This window comes from Euprymna scolopes, chromosome 28 (assembly GCF_053919585.1).
Source record: "Euprymna scolopes isolate OS-2025 chromosome 28, ASM5391958v1, whole genome shotgun sequence".
NCBI classification, from domain to species: Eukaryota; Metazoa; Mollusca; class Cephalopoda; order Sepiida; family Sepiolidae; genus Euprymna; species Euprymna scolopes.
Window position 1 is genome coordinate 88,383,764 of NC_136509.1, and position 21,025 is coordinate 88,404,788.

The following is a 21,025-nucleotide window of genomic DNA, read 5'->3' on the forward strand; positions in this document are numbered from 1 at the left end:
TTTAACTTATCGCCGTTTACCGTATATTTTAGTTTTCACTTTTAATTCTCATTTTCACTCCCTTGGAATGTTACTTCAACGCCTGATGATAATTCGGGGACGAATCGGAAGCGCTCGTGACAGCAACAACTATGGAACTTTTATTAATATTTTTGAGTTTGATATAAAATAGATTATACAGAAAATCGAAAAATTTTAAAAAGAATCATAAATCAAAGTGTCTCGTTGCATTTAATGATATTTGCTTGAATATATATATATATATAGAGATAGATAGATATGTATATATATATATGTGTGTGTGTGTGTGTGTGTGTGTGTGTGTGTGTGTGTGTGTGTGTGTGTGTGTGTGTGTGTGTGTGTGTGTGTGTGTGTGTATATTAATCGGAATCAAAATCGGGAAAGGGAAAAATCGTAACTTAGTATCGGAAAAATCTGTGCATTTTTTCTGACGCAAAAAACGATTCTTTCCGTTGTTTTTTTTTATTTGATATTTATTAATCAAAATCGTTCACTGCTGGTTGTAATAATACAATAATTAATATTTATTTATTTTAAACTACGTGTGTGTGATTTTCTGATAAATATATGTCCATATATTATCAATCAATACTATGCTTTTTAGCCTCTGAAAATATAATATATATACGTAAACCTCTTATTATAAATCACTGTTCGAATTTATGATCAATTACTAAATATTTTACTTTATATTTATATCAGCAATGTTTTGGTTTAGAATAGGTCTGTTTGTTGTGTTTTCTACTATATGGCAAGTTTGTAATTTTTAGATAAAATTTATATTTCTTGTGATTTATATATAAATATATATATATATAAATTTGTATATATGTATATATATGTATATATATGCATATAAATATATATATATAAATTTATATATATGTATATATGTATATATATTTGCATACATATATATATATATATTAAAAAATAAAATAAAACTAATAATCTATAGACCATCCCCCACAACTATATATTTCGCTTGAAAACATATCTATAAATTTAACAATTTTATGGTAATCAAGAAAAATATTAAAGGAAAGAACACGATTCGATTCATAGTCAAACTGAACATGATAATAACTACAAAAATATGAATGTAAAATTGCGTATGTTTGACAATCAAATATTGCAAAACATGGGTATTCATTTAGGCAATACGGATTTAAAAAATCAATTTAAAAGTATACGATAGTTATTTTTAATTAAAATGACAATAAAATAAATTTCTAAAACGGTATTTTGTATATTTTAAAATCATTATTCAGCTAGATAGGAAATAAACTTATCGTGTCTTTTTTTTACGCAGGAATCACCACTTATCAAGGCCCGAAACCCATTCGAGGATAAGTGTTAATTGGTATGCATTAGTCAATGTGATTATCGGGTAGTAAATATAAGTAGTGGGATTTTGTAAATTGGGTTACTTAGGGGGACGGTTCATCAAGAACTTGTTTACATTGGACTTGAAGATAACCAAATTGTAGTAAGCTGCAAAGCAGGCGATGGAAAGAGAGTTTCACACGCGTGTAGTTCTAAGAAAGAAGCTTTGTTCATGGAATCTGCATTTAGGTTCAGGCGCAGATAAAGAGTGTGGGAAATTATTAATAATAATTTGGGCTAGACGAGTGTTTTTCGGGAAAGTTTCGCGAGTGGGGTGGCATAGATTGATGCTCAGCTGATCACTTGCCATGAAAATAACGATAAAGCAGCGACAAGCTCGCAACGTGTCTTATGTTGGAAAGAGGTTGCAGGGAAAAGAAAGGGTCATCCCCCACTAAGCTACGAAGTCTATTTTTAACTCTGTCAAGGCACGATAAGCTGCTTCTAGCAACTCTCCGCAGGTGTGGCAACAGTACTCCATCATTGGCCGTACCATACTTTTATATAGATAGAAAATTGCACCAGGAGTGAGATATCTACTGGAGCGGTAGAAGGATCCCACCATTTTTCCAACGACCTTGTCAATGGATTTGATATACGTGTTCAATTTCAGGTCGGGAGTAAAAGTCAAGTTCAGACGCTTGTAAAAACATGAAGCCTCCCCAAGCCGAGAGCCATTCATTTCAACCGATGCCAGATTGGCATCAGAGCGTAGACATCCTTGGATAACATTTATCTGTTATATATTTTTTTTTTATTTTACCAAGTTCTCGAATCTCCGTGGATTGTAAAACAAACCTCAAAAGCCGTTATAGAATTTAATAAAAAGTTCGATTTTTTATTTTTTTATTTTTTTTTTTCTAACATTGTCGTTTTCTTTTGAGGTTAAACCATATGTTTTCAATATTTTCTGCTGCTTTAACAAACATACAGGTAAAACAATACATTATTATTATTATTATTATTACTACTACTACTACTACTACTACAACAATAACAACAATAATAATAGCAATAACAACAACAATAACAATAATAATAACAATAACAACAACAATAATAATAATAATAATAATAATAATAATCAGCACCATACAAAACTGCTAAATAGACATACACGGAAAACTTTGAACAAATATGGTAAAATTGTCCCAAAAATGGAGCGTATTTATTAGCCCTAAAACAGCCCCTGGGGCACACCCAAGAAGTGTAGACAAGCAAAATTATATAGAAATCAGTTAATTACAACTTTTCAGAAAGTTTTAAAAAATCCAAGGTATCATTTTTTTTAAATAATCAAAAAATATAAATTTTAGCAATTTTAACCCGAAAAGCACCATTGGGGAGGGGGTAACTGGAGTTCTCCCGGAAAATCCGTTCTGTTACGGTTTTACTCATATTGTCTTTAATGTTTGTGCAAAATTTCAAAAAGTTCAAAGGGTAGTTATTATGAAAAATGCGGACAGACGAACGGACGAACGGAAAAGGGTGAATTTACAGGTCCGCCCTTCATACGTCGAGGGGACCAAAAAACTATTTAACGAGTCCTTTTCATAAATAATTAACATATACAATGGTATATCTGTTTGTAATATCATAATTTTTACTAATTATTTAACTTTACAAATAACTTTCCTGTTTTCTATTTGGCAGTTCTTTTTGTTTTAATTTCATGTATCAAAATTTAACGGCTGACGAAGCAAACTGTCTTCAGAGCGTCAAAAATGGTTTCAAATTCGAAATTCACCCAATAATTGTCACTGTGACACTTTCTGACACTTCCTGTGTTTTTTTTTTTTGTTTTTACATTGAAGTCTCCACTTATCAAGGCTTAGGGCCACTCGGGGATAAGTGTTATTGCGTGTACATTAATCAATGGGATAATATCGTAGTAATCGTTAGTAATGGAGATCTGATAAGGTGTCTTACTTAAGTGGACGGTTCATCAGGAATTTGTTTATATTGGACATCCATGTTGGTTTCTATCAGTATTTTTTCCGATTTTGAACCGGCCCTGTCGGTGGGGCATTAGAATACGCCGACTGCCCCCCTGCAGAGGGTAAAAGTCCCTCAATGAGGGTCCTGGATATGACCTTAAACTATATCCAGTGGTGAGGCCCCAGCTTGTGGGCTTTGGGGAGTGTGGAGCCACCCTTTAATTACCATTTCTCCCAGGTCCACTCTGACTCAGAGTGGTAGTACCTGTTAGGGTCCTAACTGTGGGTTAAATAGAAACCGACGTGAAAACAACAAATATATTCTATCAAAAAAATATTTTCTTCAAAATCTTTGAATTCGGCATTAAATAACCCGAAAAGGGTTGATATGCCGTAAAACAAAAACAACCAACCAACCAACCAACCGATTTTGAACCATTTTTTGACAGCATGTTTTGTTTTGATTTTCTGTTTACTTTGTACGTGAAAACTGAATGCCGATGCTCAATATGTATAGAGATGTTTTAATCCTCTCTTTACTTAAAAACTCACTAAAAATCAGGAAATTAACCAATTTTAATGAAATTGTCAGTATTTATCTAATAACGATTACAGAAATATAATGAATCCATTAGTTTTATTTACGTCATAATGGAAATGTATTAATTTGTTTACACAAAAATACCTTTTCAGTAGTAATAAAAAAAAATGCATGAATTTATTTTTATTTTTTTATAAAAGTAAAGCATCGTAAATTGTATGAATTAAAAAACATAATTTTTATAAGAACATTACGAGAAAAGCTCTAAAGTCCGTATTAATGAATTCGATATGAAAATTCGCAGAAAAATTAATTTCTCGAGCTACTGATATTATTCATTTTTATATGTAAGATTCTAATATTTTATTTGCTTGAATGAATGCGAAACTTTCGGCGTTACATAATTTTGATATAATTTTGGATTTTGTTTTTAATTTAAAAGCTGGAACATAGAAAAATGATTAAATTAGGAAATGAAAAATATTATTCAAATGTTCACCATAGGAATGTACGGATGCAGGATGCACAGCTGGGGGAAAAACAGCACAGCCTACCTCCCTTTAACAACATGGTTTCATTTTCAGACAGCATTTCTACTTTCTGACATTTTGGGCGCTTTATAATTCATGTTTACATTACCTCCGTTTTGTTTTGAGTCTGCAAAGGCAGAATCTCTCGGTTTTGGCGGCCATTTAATCTAATTTTTTTACAAACAAGGTGTTTTTTCAATTCAATATCTTAGGATTCCTTTTACTAATTATCTTTTTAATAGTCCCAGAAAACTAATATTTATCTTTGAAAGAATTTTTATAATGAATTTATTTAACTTCAAAATTTTGCTGAATTTGTTAGCTCGCTGTGCCGCTGTGAAAACATTTTCCATTATAATTTTTTTTTCACGTGTACAAATATTTTTTTTCCGTTTTGAAAATTAACTTTCGTCTTTAATCTTTCAAATACAATCAAAAAGTAGTCGGGAAGCCACAAAGAATTTATGATAAACCGGCTTTCAAAACTTTGTCCTCTTATTATTTTCGACCATGTTTGCCTGTTTACTTTAGCAGCTCGACTCGACACTAAGTTAGTTTTCGAACCGTAGAAAAGCTTTAGATTCTGTTAAAGCACCCAAAACTGAATAAGTTTTGTATGCTTTAATCTGGTTGGGTAGAAGTGTAACTTTTCTTGCTTTTAGTAAAATTCATAGGTTTTTTTTTTTTTCTTGACATTTTTGTTTTCGTTTGTTGGTTCTCTGCTAAATCCCCGAAAACGGTTTTGTCATTAGGCGTTATCTACTATCGTTTTTTTTTCTTGCGACACGTGACAAGATTCACAACACCAGATTCTATGACGTAACCAGGTTATAGGACTTTAGTTTTAAGGCCATCTTATTATTATTGTATTGCGGGATGCGAACTTGAAACGTGACGACACAACAACGACGACCAAATTACTTGGGGAGTTCATATTTGTAATAGTGGATGAGATGTGAAGATATGTGTATGGACAGTTCTTTTAAACACGTAGGGAAAATGCATTATTGAAGAGGAGGATACAGTCAATACTTTGGAAAGGGTTTCATATAAATTTCATTATACAATACGACAAAGACAAAACACATTACCTTGTGGTTGATGACAAACGAAAATATTAACATTAAGATTTTTTTAATTCAATTTATAACATTATATAATCAATTATTAATGCTGCAATATTTTAAGTGATAAATTTATTATATTTTTTATTAGAATAGCTTACCCTTTTCTTTTCCAGTTTTAACAACTTTTACTTTCCATGTTTTAGATTAACCATATTATTTTTATGCTCACATCTTTCTATTGTAATTTGAATAGTGTCAAAACACTGTTAATTCACTGCCCGCATAGCAGCAGCCGAATAGCGCAATGGTTAGAAGCTCTGAAAGCTATTTAGGCGGTTGATCCTGGCTTGAAGTAGTTGCTCGTTTAAACGCACTGATGAGTTGTGAAACAGCGAAACAGTACTGTATGTGGATGACTTTATATATATATATATATATATATATATATATATATATATATATAGTGTAATAGACAAGGTCTATAAGAGTAAGGAGTGTTGCAGTTATGAAAAGCCCAATGGGGGTTTTCAACCTAGAGCTATATATAAAAATTGGATTCTCCCTCTATGTAAACTTGCTAATTTCCCCTTTACCTTATATATATATATATATATATATATTATAATATAAAGAACTGTGTGTGTGTGTGTGTGTGTGTGTGTGTGTGTGTGTGTGTGTGTGTACATACAGTATAACTACTGTAATTTGAACATCCGCGTCGTTCAAATTAGAGGATGCTGTTCAAGTTTCGTGATAAAAAAATGTGCTGCAATTAACTTTAATTTTCTAAGAAATAAGAAATAGTAAATGAAATTCATTGCTATATGATACTTCAAGTATATATTAAGTTGAGTTTACGATATATTGCAAGTAAGAATTGTTAAATATTATTACCAGGAACAAAAACATTGAAAATAAATTAAATCTACTCTTACTTTTTAGGTATTTATTACCTAATTTATCATCTACAGAAATCATACATTTATGTAAAATACAGTTTTTTTTTTAAATTTATTCAGTGAATGAGTCTCATTGCAGTTTCTATTTTCATCGATTGAGCTTTTGGACGCTGCCATTGTACTCCGTAAGCGATCACGAAAATCTACAATTTCTTAGTTCTGTAGCTTCTTTATGATTATATCTGTTCGGAGTGGCATTGCTTGCAAAACATAGTTGTCATTAAAGTAAGAACTTTTTTCTAGAAATTTTATAACCGTCTCCATAGACTTTTCCATATCATCCCATGATATTGCTTCATCAGAGTGTTCTTGGTTATTTATATTATTGTAAAAAGAATGGGAGCTATCGCTATTTTCATCACAATTACTGCCTTCAGGATATTTATCAGTAGTTTCCTCATCTTGTTGCACCCACATTTCAACATCATTTGCATTAAGTGATTTAAGAACAGCGTGGTTAGTCCGTAACCGTTTGGTTTCAAGAATTCTTTTCTGGACCAGGTGTATTCTCTGATTCTTTAAGTTCAGAAGCCTTTGGCGCTGGGCATAATTTATCCCATGCTTTTGTTAATGTGCTTGCTTTAAATATAGCAATCTGAAAAAAATACAGTTAGTGTAAATTAATTATCAATAGCTAATCTACATTAATTACATAGTACCAATATTAACATTTCTGCGCAATATCTGACTAAACCATGTAAACAGTTTTACTGCAACTCCGCATCAACTATGCTAATACAATTTCAATGACGAGACAGTTCAAGCTTAGAGAAAGTCCAGGTTTAGAAGAAGTCCAAATGAGAGGAGGTCCAAACGAGAAGAAGTCCAACTTTAGAGGAAGTTCAAATTAAAGGAGATTGACTATATATATATATATATATATATATATATATATATATATATATATATATATATATATATATATATATATAGTCCTGGTCAAAATCATAAGACCACTTAAGAAAGTAAGCGTTTACGCATATTATCGAATTTTTAATCAAACAAATGGTCGAAACCATTGCCAAAAGGGAAAATATGATGAAAAAAATGAAATCAGCTTCGTTCGAAACCTTAACCCTGATCTAATAATTATTTTTTAAAAACAAACATTTTTACCTGGTCAAATTGATAAGACCACTGATAATTTATATAACAAAAGGCAATTATAAATTATTGAAAAGGGTCTCAGTATTTAGTATAGCCTCCATTATTATATATAATGAAATGCATTTGGCTTTAACAGCGCGGTTACTTGTTTGATCTGATAACCAGTAGTGAAGCATTATGTATATTTTGGTTGATTGTTTTTGTTTTACGACATATCAACCCTTTTCGGGTTATTTAATGCCGAATCCAAAGATTTTGAAGAAAAAATTTTTTAATAGAATATATTTGTTGTTTTAACGTCGGTTTTTATTTAACCCATAGTTGGGACCCTAACAGATACTACCACTCCGGGTCAGAGTAGACCTGGGAGCAATGGTAATTAAAGGGTGGCTCCACACTCCCCAAAGCCCACAAGCTGGGGCCTAACCACTGGATATAGTTTAAGGTCATATCCAGGACCCCCATTGAGGGACTTTTACCCTCTGCAGTGAGGCAGTCGGCGTATTCTAATGCCCCACCGACAGGGCCAGTATGTTTTGGTAACGAGGGAATATTGACTTATATGAGGGTTTCTTAAAACCAATTTTTATAATTATAGATTTTTAATTATATCGTAAACACATATATGTATCTCTCTCTATCTATCTATCTTTCTATCTATATATCTATCAATCTATCTTTCTGTTTCTCTCTCTCTCTCTCTCATTCGTTTTGTTTCACATCATCTCCCCCCCTCTCATTGTTCTCTATGTCTATATCTATCAATCTCTGGCTTTCCCACCCCCTCTCTCTTTCGCTCCCTCTCTCGCTCTCTCTCCCTTTCACACACACACACACACACCCACACATACACTTTTTCTCTCTCAGTCGAGCTTTCTAATCTCTCTCCGGCACGAGTTTCTCTGGTTAGCTTCGCACGGCAAACCAACATGGTGTGTCATCTCCCCCATGCTGCATCGCTGGGGAAATTTTGACGGCTTACAATGTCATTTAATTGCGTTAGAAGTATGCACCGCTTTTCTTTTTTTGTTTTTTAAATAAAGCGCCGTTTACAAGCCGGCTTGCAAAGGAACGAACAAGAGCGAAGTTGAACAGTGCAAACGACGACGACCCCCGCCCTTGTACCCGCTACCCCCGTCGAGTCTTTTTCGTCCGTGATTATTACCGTTGTTGTCTTTGCTATTCCAGCCGTTGTTTGGATGGCAATGCTACAGCAATGTAATTACTCTATTCATCAAGAAAACCCAGTGGAATCGACTAATTCGGAAATCAAGAAACAAAACTAAATCGCTGTAATCAGATTTATCGTTTGCGCATGTCTTCTGCGTCGTCTGCGCACACCTATTTGTTTCGTAATTAGTTTGCGCACAACACGCACGCGCGACTATATACAGGGTGGAACGATAAAGTTGTCACCCTAAAGAAAACAACACTACAGCTTTATTTTAAAATTTTATTGACAAAAATCAATTCAGGAAACTTGATTATGTAGTAGAGCTGACATCTATACAATGAAGCCGCCTTTAACCTCAATTATTGCCTTAATACAAGTCCAGAACTGGACGTATGCCTTTTTCAAAATTGCCGCCGAGAGTCCGGCGAATACTCGGCAGATGGTGGAGATAGAGCTTGCTTTGGTGGTGTGGGAGGTCATGTTTGTAATGTTCTCGACGTAATAGTCCAGTGGGTTCAGGTTGAAGGAGGATTGGGGCCAGTGCGAGAAGTGTAAAAAGTCTTAGTACTCTTTCTGAAATCAAGCTTGGGTCTCTTTGAACTTGTTGCCGGCAACGAGTCCTATTGCCACACTCAGAATCTGTCAGAAGCCACCTGGTTACACCAGGAGATGATCAAACTCTTTAGCACTTACAGGTACACTTTGGTGTTGACTTTCAAGACGACATCGGAGATGTGAGGTGGCATGATGTGGCCCTCACTTGAAACTACACCGAAGACCATAACTATGGCTAGAAACTTTGTTTCCATCAACTTGAGCAGTCTCTGTTTTTTTTTGGGGGGGGGGGTCGTGACAATCCAGCGATGCATTTTGAAAGCACTGGCAATGTTTCTGTTTTCATAACTTCGATTGGAAGAGAGCATGAGTTGTACAGCGGCGCATCTCCGATCTCGCTCGTCGAACATTGTGTCACTTTCAAACATGATAGAAGATTCCTATCGCTCTTGGGATTTGTAGACAACTGGCGTACTAGTAGATGGTCTGCAACAATAAAAAACGACAACCGATTTTCATCAAACGGAAATGGAATCATGTCGTCTTGTCTAGGTCAAAATTCTATCGTCCCACCCTCTATATTAACAGACAGCGTAACAATCTTCAAAAAATGTCATTACTTCCGTCGTAAAGCTTCCCGAGTTTATCATAAATATTCTACAGTTGTGTTATTTGAATTATTCAGACTACTCTTCCCATTATGTATTATTTTATTATTTTTTAATCCTTTCAGATGACGATTCATAATATGTGTATTGATTTTTTTGTCGACTGTTATCCACATCTTCATAGTTGTTGTCGTTTCTGACGATGGAAGACCAGATAAGAATACAAAATTAAATTTATAAGACCATAAAATCCAACCAGGGTCGTCTTTCATTAAAAGTAGCAGATAGAATAGGGGCATTGAATTTCTATGGTTCCAGGTGAGCATTGTCTGGAGATAGCGGTTTCAATCCTACCCAAAGCTGGCCAGAGGCTTACTTGGCCAAAACGTGGTGAGAGAACAACAACTACAGAAGACAGTAATTGCGGCGAATGCAGTCAGGAGATTCTTAGTTCCTATCCCGTCGCGGTTACCACCTGACGAAGGCCAGAAGAATAGTTGGCCGAGACGTCGTGAAATAACTAAGAAAAGATAAGGATAATAGCCCGCAATAAATGAAATCAATATACAAGATCTTGCTAGTTTTATTTCACCTTTTCTGTTGAATCTCTGCCGTTCCAGATGAGAATTGTCTTAAGATAGCGGTTTCAATCCTACCCAAAGAAGACCAGAGGATTAGTTTGAAAAAACCTGGTGAGACAATAAAATTAGAGTGAATACTGAGGATACAGTTACAAGACTCAGTATTCATATCCCGTTACGGTTAAGTACCTGAAGAAGGCCAGAGGAATAGTTGGCCGATACGCTGTGAAACAATAACAACAGTGAGTATAACAGTCCTCAGAAAATGAATATACTCTTCTCATCTTGGGTTATATTTTCACATCGTTTCAGCCAATGTAACCTCAAACTTTCTTCATATATACCTTGTCGAACTCGTGAATCGAAGTTGAATTTCAGAAAAATCCTGTACAAATCGTAAATGTTGCTGCCCCAGCTGACCACAGCATGAGTATTAAAGAAAAGGAGAAACAGAGCAAATACCCAGAGCTAGCCAGAGAGTTAAAAGGGATTTGGATGATCAAGAAAATCAAAATAATACCTATAATAGTAGGAGCACTAGGAACAATCCCGAAAACCTTTGAAAAAAGATAGTTGTTAGTTGGTTGTTTTTGTTTTACGGCATATCAACCTTTTTCAGGTTATTTAATGCTGATAAGACGTTAATCGACTATAATAATAAAAAAGTATAATTAAAACCATTTTAAAGTAAAATATATTTACATTCAGATTTTTTTATAAATTTAATATTTAATTGGCATCCTTTATTCTTTTATTCTTTCAGTGCGAGTTGTATTCGTATTCGTTTTGGCATTAAGTCAATTAACGCTTCTAACCGGTGGATATTAGGTGATTTTTAGGGCACTCAAGATATCATTCGCTTTCTATGTCTGATCAAGAATTGTGGAACTTGGTCAGTTGTTTTGACTGCGAGATTGATGTCTAAAAAGCATTACAGAATGTCAATTTCAACACGAAAAATAGGCAAGAACGATTACATTCCTATCCGATTCATAAAATATTGTGGAGGATTGAAGAAATGATTTTCTCTGATGAATCAACTTTTAGCTGCTTTGCCAATAGCGGATGAATTCGTGTTAGAAAATTCCATCCCAACTGCGTAATAATTACAGTCAAGCATCCGATCGTGTGCATATTTGAGGGTGCTTCCTCCTCATGGCGTCAGCAAATTAGTGCTTGTCCACAAAAGTAAATTCATAAACGTAAAATTGGGATTTGAATATCCTAAATAATAGCCTACCATCAATCAACTTGATTTTTTGGCCTTTTTGGTCAAGATCAAAGTGTAGTATCTGTTCTTCAGATGCTGCACTTCCATTTCTTGTTCTCTTTCGGTGGAGGATCAGTCCTTCACGACTGAGACAATTTTTATTTGTGTACCTTTTCTCCACGTTAAAAAACGACCCTGGTGTCAAACTCTGTCCCGTGGGGAGGCATAGTAAATAGGTACCATCAATCAACTTGATGTATTTATTGAATCAATACCACCACGAATAATGCTCGTAATCTTTACTATAAATCAAATTTTAAATGTTTATTTATGTGTGTGCCTATATACCAATAAAACTTTCGAACGGATGCACCGAATTGAATTTTTTCCCCCTGAAAGGTGTGAGTCTCCAGGCTGTCCTTATGTCCTTATGGTTTGTAACGAACAACGCCGAGTCACAAAAAAAGCCCGAAATAAGGATTTTGGGGCCGTTTCGTAAACTTGTCGAAAAAGTTATCTGGCCATGTCAACGGAATTTAGTACTGTTTGTATACAATCGCGATAACATCTTTTGGCATAGGGACAGCACTTGTGGCGCAATGGACCACGCGTCCGACTAGCGATCAGAAGACTCTAGGTTCGAATCCTGGCGAGTTCATAATAATTTTAACAATCATTTTATCCAACGTTTACTCATTATCCTTACTCTTAGTTAGGGTATTTTTATTTTCCCAGTGATTTTGTTTTGTGCATATGGGAATTTCCCATACTCCGAGTTCACAGGGTTAGCGTTGAGGTAAGACGACGTTGGGTGTACTTGATGTTGAGTGTAATCTATTTTGGGTTTGCCTTGGCGTTGTGTGTGCCGACGCGGCACAGCCGCTAGTGATTAATAAAGCATTAACTTTCTAAGAATTGTAATATTGTCGTCTATATAATTAATGGTTTGCAATTTTACAAAATATGTATCATAGTATATCCACGCTGATAACCAGAGTTTTCGTAATTAAACAATAACTTAAATCAACAAAGTTTTAGTTTATGTTTTGTGGTAGTATGACAACAGAAAGTTTAAATCAGTATGGGGAGTGGTGTGTGGTTGTTCTGGTGACGGCAGAAGTGTGTCGGTTGACTTTTCTCACTTCTGTCTAATTGACTACCTTTGTTTTGACTGATAATTTCATCACCCACATTCCTTGATCGGAATCTAATTGTTCGCTTATTGTAGCTTCGATATGAAACTCCAACTCTTTATTGTTTGCATTTAGCAATTTCAATTCAGTTAAAATAGTCTACCTTGGTTTTTATGATCTCGACTCTTTGATCGGAATATAGGGTTTACTTAATCGCAAGCAATCCGATTTTCATCTTATTTTGCCCGGATCCGATATTTTCAAGCGTTGTTCGTTACCTATGTTACAATATCTTTTTTGAACATGGTTTAACTTATTATTTTTACATATGAGAATAAGAATAAGTGTGCTTTTCTAAAAAAAAAAAAAGGTAAATTCTAATACACCATTTATTTGACTTATAGGTTTGTTTTCATGCATAATTTTTGAAAAGGAAAACGCTGATTTAAGTTGTATTGCATCAGTTTAAAGACATTTCCTGCCATCATACAATAAAAAGAACCGTGTAAAACTCAAAATAGTGGCACGGCGAGAAAATAAACGACCGCGATTTGTAAGCCTGTTTCTTTCAAAACATCAAAATTAAACTAGTATTTCTTTACAACAATTTAAGCGGCCATGATTGTTTTATTGGTAAACGGAGTTACTGAGATTTGAAAAAAAAAACAAAAAAAAACGCCAGCTTTGCTTTTTTTTCCACAAGTAAAAACAAACAAAATACGTTCATATCCAACATTAGAATTTTTCTAGAATCTAAAGAATTGCCTAAAACTGGGCCAAACAAACAAAATAAATCACAATTCACATCATATAACACGATAAAAGCGAAAACTAAACCAAATATAATTAGAATCTTCTGATTGTTTACTTTTTTTATTTTTTGGAAACCAGGGACGTCAAAAGCTAACACTGATTAACACTAATGTAGTTATGTCTGAACATATTTTTGACGAGTAAAAAAAAAATCTTTAATTAGCTTATTTTTATTTTTACTCGATATGTTATGGTGTTTTGTGATACAGGAACATTTTCGCGTTTTAATTATTGTTTGTGAAAAGAATGTAATTATGCGACACTCAAAAGCGTTCCGAAATTCTAAAATGCAATTATTTAACGCGCGTTTCGTTGTTTCAAAGCAAGCGCTAACTCGTAAGTAGTTGTATTGAAGAAGATACCCAAGACTTAATTGGTTGAGATTTTTCGCGGTTGTTCTCGTATCGTTTTGACACTTCATGCGTGAACGTCTTGGGAGTAAGTTAATGGATATGAATCAAATAGTTACGGTAATGAACTAGCGTGATTCTTTTGGGTTTTACTAGGACCACAGCATATTCTTTTCATTGTTTTGACTCTCGAGTTTATATCAGTTAATATGCTATATACTCCTATATAGAGCAATGTGATTCTTGGTTGATAAACATTGTCTTACTGTGTCGGATATATACTCGAGAATCCAAACAATGATAAGAGTATGTTGTTGTCACAGCCCTATTAATGAATGTAAGGTGGTAATTTAGTAATCGTTAACAGTGCAGATTGGGTAGAATTTAGATTATTTATGAAGACGGCCTAACAAGAACTTGTTTACATTGGACTTGAATGTTACGGTAATGAACTAGCGTGATTCTCTTTGGGTTTTACTATTTAGAACTCACATGGAGGAACAAGAGAATGGGTAATATAGGTCATATATTTACGAGTATATATGAAACGTGTCCTTTTTTTACAAGATAGTTACCGCTTATCAAGGCCCGAAGGTAACTAAAGATTTGTTTTAATAATTTGAGGAAATATAATTTAATCCTCTTCCTGCGATGGAGTTTTGTCTTTGAAATTAAACGTGTCTGTGTATTTTACACATCAGATTCTTATTTATTTATTTTTTCCCTAGAAAAAATAAATAAATAGGTTGGGCTGTTTTTATCGTGCCCAAGGAATACACCTTTGCTGGTTTTAATATTTAATTGGCTCTTTTTATCTATAAATGTGAAGCAAGTTGAACCAAATACATGCATTCTGCCTAAATGTGGTTCCTATTTATAATGCCTCCCCACGGGACAGAGTTAGACACCAGGGTCGTTTTTAAACGTGGAGAAAACGAACAAAAATAAAAATTGTCTCAGTCGTGAAGGATTTCTCCTCCATTGACAGAGAACAAGAAATTGAAGTGCAGCATCTGAAGAACAGATACTACACTGTTGCGTATATACAGTCTATATATTGGGTTCATATATATACGAGTATATATGAATGTGTCCGTTTTTTAGAAGATAGTCACCACTTATCAAGACCTGAAGGTAACTTTAGTATAAGGGTTAATGAATAGAGCTAGGACCACAGCATATTCTTTTCATTGTTTTACCTCTCGAGTTTATATCAGTTAATATGCTATATACTCTTATATAGAGCAATGTGATTCTTGGTTGATAAACATTGTCTTACTGTGTCGGATATATACTCGAGAATCAAAACAATGAAAAGAATATGCTGTTGTCACAGCCCTATTAATGAATGTAAGGTGGTAATTTAGTAATCGTTAACAGTGCAGATTGGGTAGAATTTAGATTATTTATGAGGACGGCCTAACAAGAACTTGTTTACATTGGACTTGAACGTTACCATATTGTAATCGATCTGGAAGCAGGCAAACGAAACAGTGTCCCACATGCGTGCAGTCATAGGAAAGAAACTTTGTTCATGGAATATTCGTTTAGATTTAGGCACAGATAGAAAGTGGGGAAAATTGTTGCTAGTGGTTGTAGCTAGTCAAGTATTTTTGTTAAAGTTTGGCAATGGGGGACCATAGATTGGAGCTCAGACGAACACTTGCTATTAAAATATCAATAGATCAGAGTGATGCTCGCGATGTCTCTTCTGTGTGAAAGATCTTGCAGGGACGAGAAAAGGGCATCACCTAGAAGGTTTCGAAGTCTATTTTGAACTCACATGGTGCGTCGAGCAGCTCTTTCCCATCTGTGGCAACGGTATTCTATTTTAGGGCGTGTTTGGCTCTTATAGAGATAGAGAATTGCGTCGGCAGTGAGATACCTACTGGAGGTGTAGAGTGATCCAACCATTTTTCTTGCGATCGTGACAACATTATAGTTAGCGATTCGTTTCAGATCAAGAGTGGAGATCAGTCCCAGAAATTTGTTAAGATATGGTACTTCATGGTGTCTATTTTCTGTTTGACTTGAAATATATTTAATTGTCTCTAAGATGTTGAGTATATATATATATATATATATATATATATATATTATTTTTTTAAATGTAATTATCCACTGACACGTGTTTCGTCGTCTACGACTCATCAGAGTGGCTGTATACTGGAAGATTACATGCACACTTTATATATATATATATATATATATATATATATATATAAATATATATATATATATTTATATATATAAATATATATATATATAAATATATATATATAAAGTGTGCATGTAATCTTCCAGTAATCTATAATATAAATTTCACCTGTCTGTTAACATGTATGTGTGTATGTATGTATGTACGTATGTATGTATGTATGTATGTATGTGTCTGCGTGTGTGTGTATGCCTGCCTAAAACTCTCAACAGACACGACAGAATTTCACGAGATCGGTAAAATTCTGAAGCTCGACCCTTCTGACAACAAATATCAAAAAATTGGCCAAAAACATTACTTTCTTCACCCTAAACTGGGCACTTGTGTACAGGATGGGCCGGTTTATTTTTTTTTTCGCTGATATTTTTTGCAAGTCATGCAACATTCGCGTTCTCGACGTCGCTTAAAAGGCGTTATTTCGACCGCTCGTGACGTCACAACCACGATAGGCACATATTGTTCGTTTGTTTTTTCATCTCTTTTTTCCTCTAGCGCGTTACGGGTTCGAGCCTGCTTACTACTCCATTTTTTCTTTTCTTTTTTTTTTTTGCTCAACCAACATCCTTACACCCACCTCCATTTTGTTTTCCATCTTCGCGTCACGGAATGGAGCCTGCCTGCCTACTACAACGGTTTTTTTTTTTTTTTGCTCAACACACACCTCCAAACACCCGAGAAACGTCGGGCATCCAGGCTAGTGAGTGTATAAACAGGTCATATAAAATTTATGGTAGACGGGCTTTACAATGATAGCAAACGGATAGAGTCTTAGATTTTTATAATCAACATTTTCCGATAGCTTTCTTTGTGCTAGACCGTTCCTATATTAAATTCTCCGCAACTATGAATGAATAAAACCAATAATCTAATAAAGAACAATGAAAAATATATTAATTAATTAATACTCGTTTTGTAAATGGATGTGAAAATTAGTTAACCTTCATGTAGTCGCTCGCATATCCATAATTGAGTATATAAGAATTTCGTTTTAATATTTTAAGTAAGAAACCCAGGATTTTAATATGAATGTGAGACGGAGAAAAATAGCTCATCTTTATATATATAACAATCTATTCGCTGCCGTTCCAAAGGGGTAAGATGAAAAATGCTCCAAATAAAAAAGTGATCTTGAGATTATATTATATTTTATTGTCTTAAGAAAATATGTTTTTTTAGTGATGAAGGAAAAAGAAAACTCAGGAAGCCTCCAGAGCACTACTGCACCCACTAATTAAAATTAAGGATGTCCTACTAAAAGCACTACTAAAACCAAGTTTTTACCTCGCCACTCCTTGAAGAGAAAATATTTTTAAGTAAGGCTTTTAAGTAAGCCTATGATAAGCTATTCCACGATGCAGAAAAAATAACGAACATAGTATACTGAGTTTCTCATATGGAGTCGAATTCTATGTAGTGTATGTTTTGTTGGTTTCCGTGGAGACGGATTATTAATATACATATGGCATTAATTTGTATATGAGGACAGCGACAGTGGTGAAAACGATCAATGGGGAACGGCAGACGATCTTTCACAACTGAGGGAAATAGGAAACGGACGGTTTAGCAAGAACGAGTTCAAGCAAATATTTATTATTTTATTTTATATTTTTGTTTATCGTATTTTCACTCAAGCTAATTCGGCCTTTTTATTATTTTATTTTTCAATTTGTTTTGAAGTTTCTGTACATGGCAAAGGAAAAGTTCAGTGGTAATATGATAATGTCCTTCCACGGCGATGGAGATGCGGTGGCCTGGCTCAAAAAGGTGCTACTTGTTGCGAATCTAGAGCAAATGCAGGATGCGGCGAGCATTTTACCGTTTTATTTGGAGATGGATGAAGATCATCAGACTAATATTGACCTAATTGATGCCCGGTTAAATAAGGCTTTCGCGAACAGGGCATTTTTTGCGTATGCGAAGCTTAAACAAGTCAAGTGGCAGGTGAAGATTCTTCATATAAAGACAAATTCAACCTATGGTTACCGATTTTATTCTCACTTAGTTTCAGTACTTTGGTCTAGATTAGATTTCTTACACTTCATAATCACATCATAATGTTGTGTGTTTAACAAGGAGGTATTAAATACAATTTTTATTTTGTTTTTTACGACTACAACAAGGATTGAACCACAATACCCTTTCATTAGCTAGCAATGTTAGCATTATCTTACATGGGCACGTTAACTGTCTACGAATAACCAGTAAACAGTAAGGAATATAATACAACACCAAATACTCTCCAAAAGGTTGATATGTCGTAAACACACACACAAAAAAACCAGAACGTTATGGGAAAGGCAATAATTATTATTTTATTATTTAATATAATTAGTTTATTATTTTCGTTTTATCTTTTTCGTGTATTTACTCTTTTTTGTTTCGTTGCCAAAAATTCTGAAACTTTGACGCATACTAAAAAAAACAAAAAACAAACTATTTCATGTTTATCAACGTTGTTTGCCCAAATACCAACATTTTTCTTCTCTTATCCATTTCCTATCCATCAGGCTTTGTGATATTTCATCTTTCACTTCTGGAAGCAGTTAACATCTCAGCCTCTTCCCACGCATCCTGAATCTTTAAACGTATGTTTGTTGTTAGTTGTTTACTGTCTTATTATTCGTCGCATGATATCACAGGACAATGATATATATATATATATATATATATATATATATATATATATATATATATACATATAGATATATACATATTATATAGAGATATACATATTGATATATATATGTGCATATATACATATATATACACATATATACTTATAAATATATTTATATATAAATGCATATGCATATATATACATATATAATATATATATACGTATATATGCAAATTTATACATATAAATATACATATATATATGCATATATATACATATATACACATAAATATACATATATAAAATATATGTGCATATATATAATATATATACATATACATACATATAAATATACCTATATATAAAATGTATATGTATATATATACATATATATATATACATAATATATATATATGTATATATATATATATATATATATATATATATATATATATATATATATATATATATAATATATAAAGTAACCCAGTATCATCCACGCTACTGGAAGACAAAAACAGAATTACTTTAGGTTGAATAAAAAAATAGCAGAATGAGAACGTACATGAAGAGACTGGATAAAGGTGGAGCTAACAGAAAACTATTTTACTAGGAAGAAAAAAAGTACGTAGAAGAAAAGGAAGGGGGAGGAGAATGAGGAAGCCGGCGGAGGGGGAGAAGAAGAAGGGAAAGAAGCAACGATTATGACGAGAGCAAGAAAAAAAGATACACAGTCGAAAGCGGCAAAACGAGGTTGATTAAAGAAGACGAAGTCTTCAAAGAAGCTTGCGAAGAAGAAAAAAAGGAAAAAGAAGAAGAAAAAATAAGAAGAGGAAAGAAGAAGAGTCAAGAAGGAAAAGGAGAGGGAAAAGAAGTCAAAGACTGAAGGAAAGGAAAAAAGAAAAAAGAAGAAAACAGAAGAAGAAAGAAAAGGAGGAGGGAAAGAATAAAATGAAAAACGGAAAGAAGAAGAAGGAAGAAGAAGAGAAACGAAAAGGAAAAAAGGGAGAAGGGGAAAAGAATAATAAGAAAAACAAACAAAAAGACCAGAAAAAAAAGTTGTTAACATATACAGAACGAGGTTGAAAAAGAAGATAAGTACTCAAAGTTGTTTAAGCTGAAAGTTGAAAGATGGTCGAAACGATGATGATGATGATGATGATGATGATGATGATGATGATGATGATGATGATCACGCTGAACCAGAGGGAAGAGAAGAGCGAAAAATTAATGAACATTTGAACGGTTTAAGCAGCCCATGAAAGGGCATGATAATGAGGTCAATAATAATAATAATAATAATAATAATAATAATAATAATAATAATAATGATAATATATAACGGCGACAAAGAGGTAAAATTATTTCCCTTCGTTTGGTGATACCCTCCTCTCATTGATTTCGCCTTTGATCCCTAGAGTGACGTCATTATGCTGATTCTGTTTCCCTAGCGTGGTGCGCGGGGGTGAAGAATGTTGTGAATGTTATCGGACGGTAGGGGGTCGACGGACCTCCTTGCTTATTGGCGGCCGTACATACATCGTCGTCATCACCGTATCATAGCGATGTCTTAGCCGACAATGTTTTCGACGTCTTCCGGCAACTGTTTTTACATTTCGTCACAACGATAGCTTCATCTTTCTTTTTCGTTGTTTTACGCTTGTTGTTGGTGCAGTTGTATATTTGTTTGGGTTTTGTTGTGTGGGTTTTAGGATGGGTAGTTCGGTTTGTTTGTTTGTTTTTTTCTTGTATTCATTTGCGGGTTTTTGGATTAGAATTTGGATTCCCTTTTTTTGTTATCTTTGTAATATCCCCCTCTTTTGTTATTTTGCTATGGGCATGCATCTATCTGCGCGCACATAAGAAAACAAGAACGGGTATATCAAGAATTAACATTCGCCTATGTCAACTTTTAGTAGGAGGCCCACTTAAATTCTATTTTAAACTTAAGGATGACAGGACAAATACAATGCTGTTTCAACTTATGCATAACAAACCAACGAAATTGTTGTTTAAACATATAAGATGACAGAGCAACAAAAGCTATTTCAAACTTCCTGGAGAGAGAACAAGATAGATGCTATTTCAAGTTTTGTAGTAAAAGGAGAGAGAAATATTTCAAGCATTAAATAGACAGACCAAAAAGGACATTACAGATTAAAGAAAACATGAGAAATCAAAGACAACGTTACAAACAAAAGAAAACATTATAGATTAA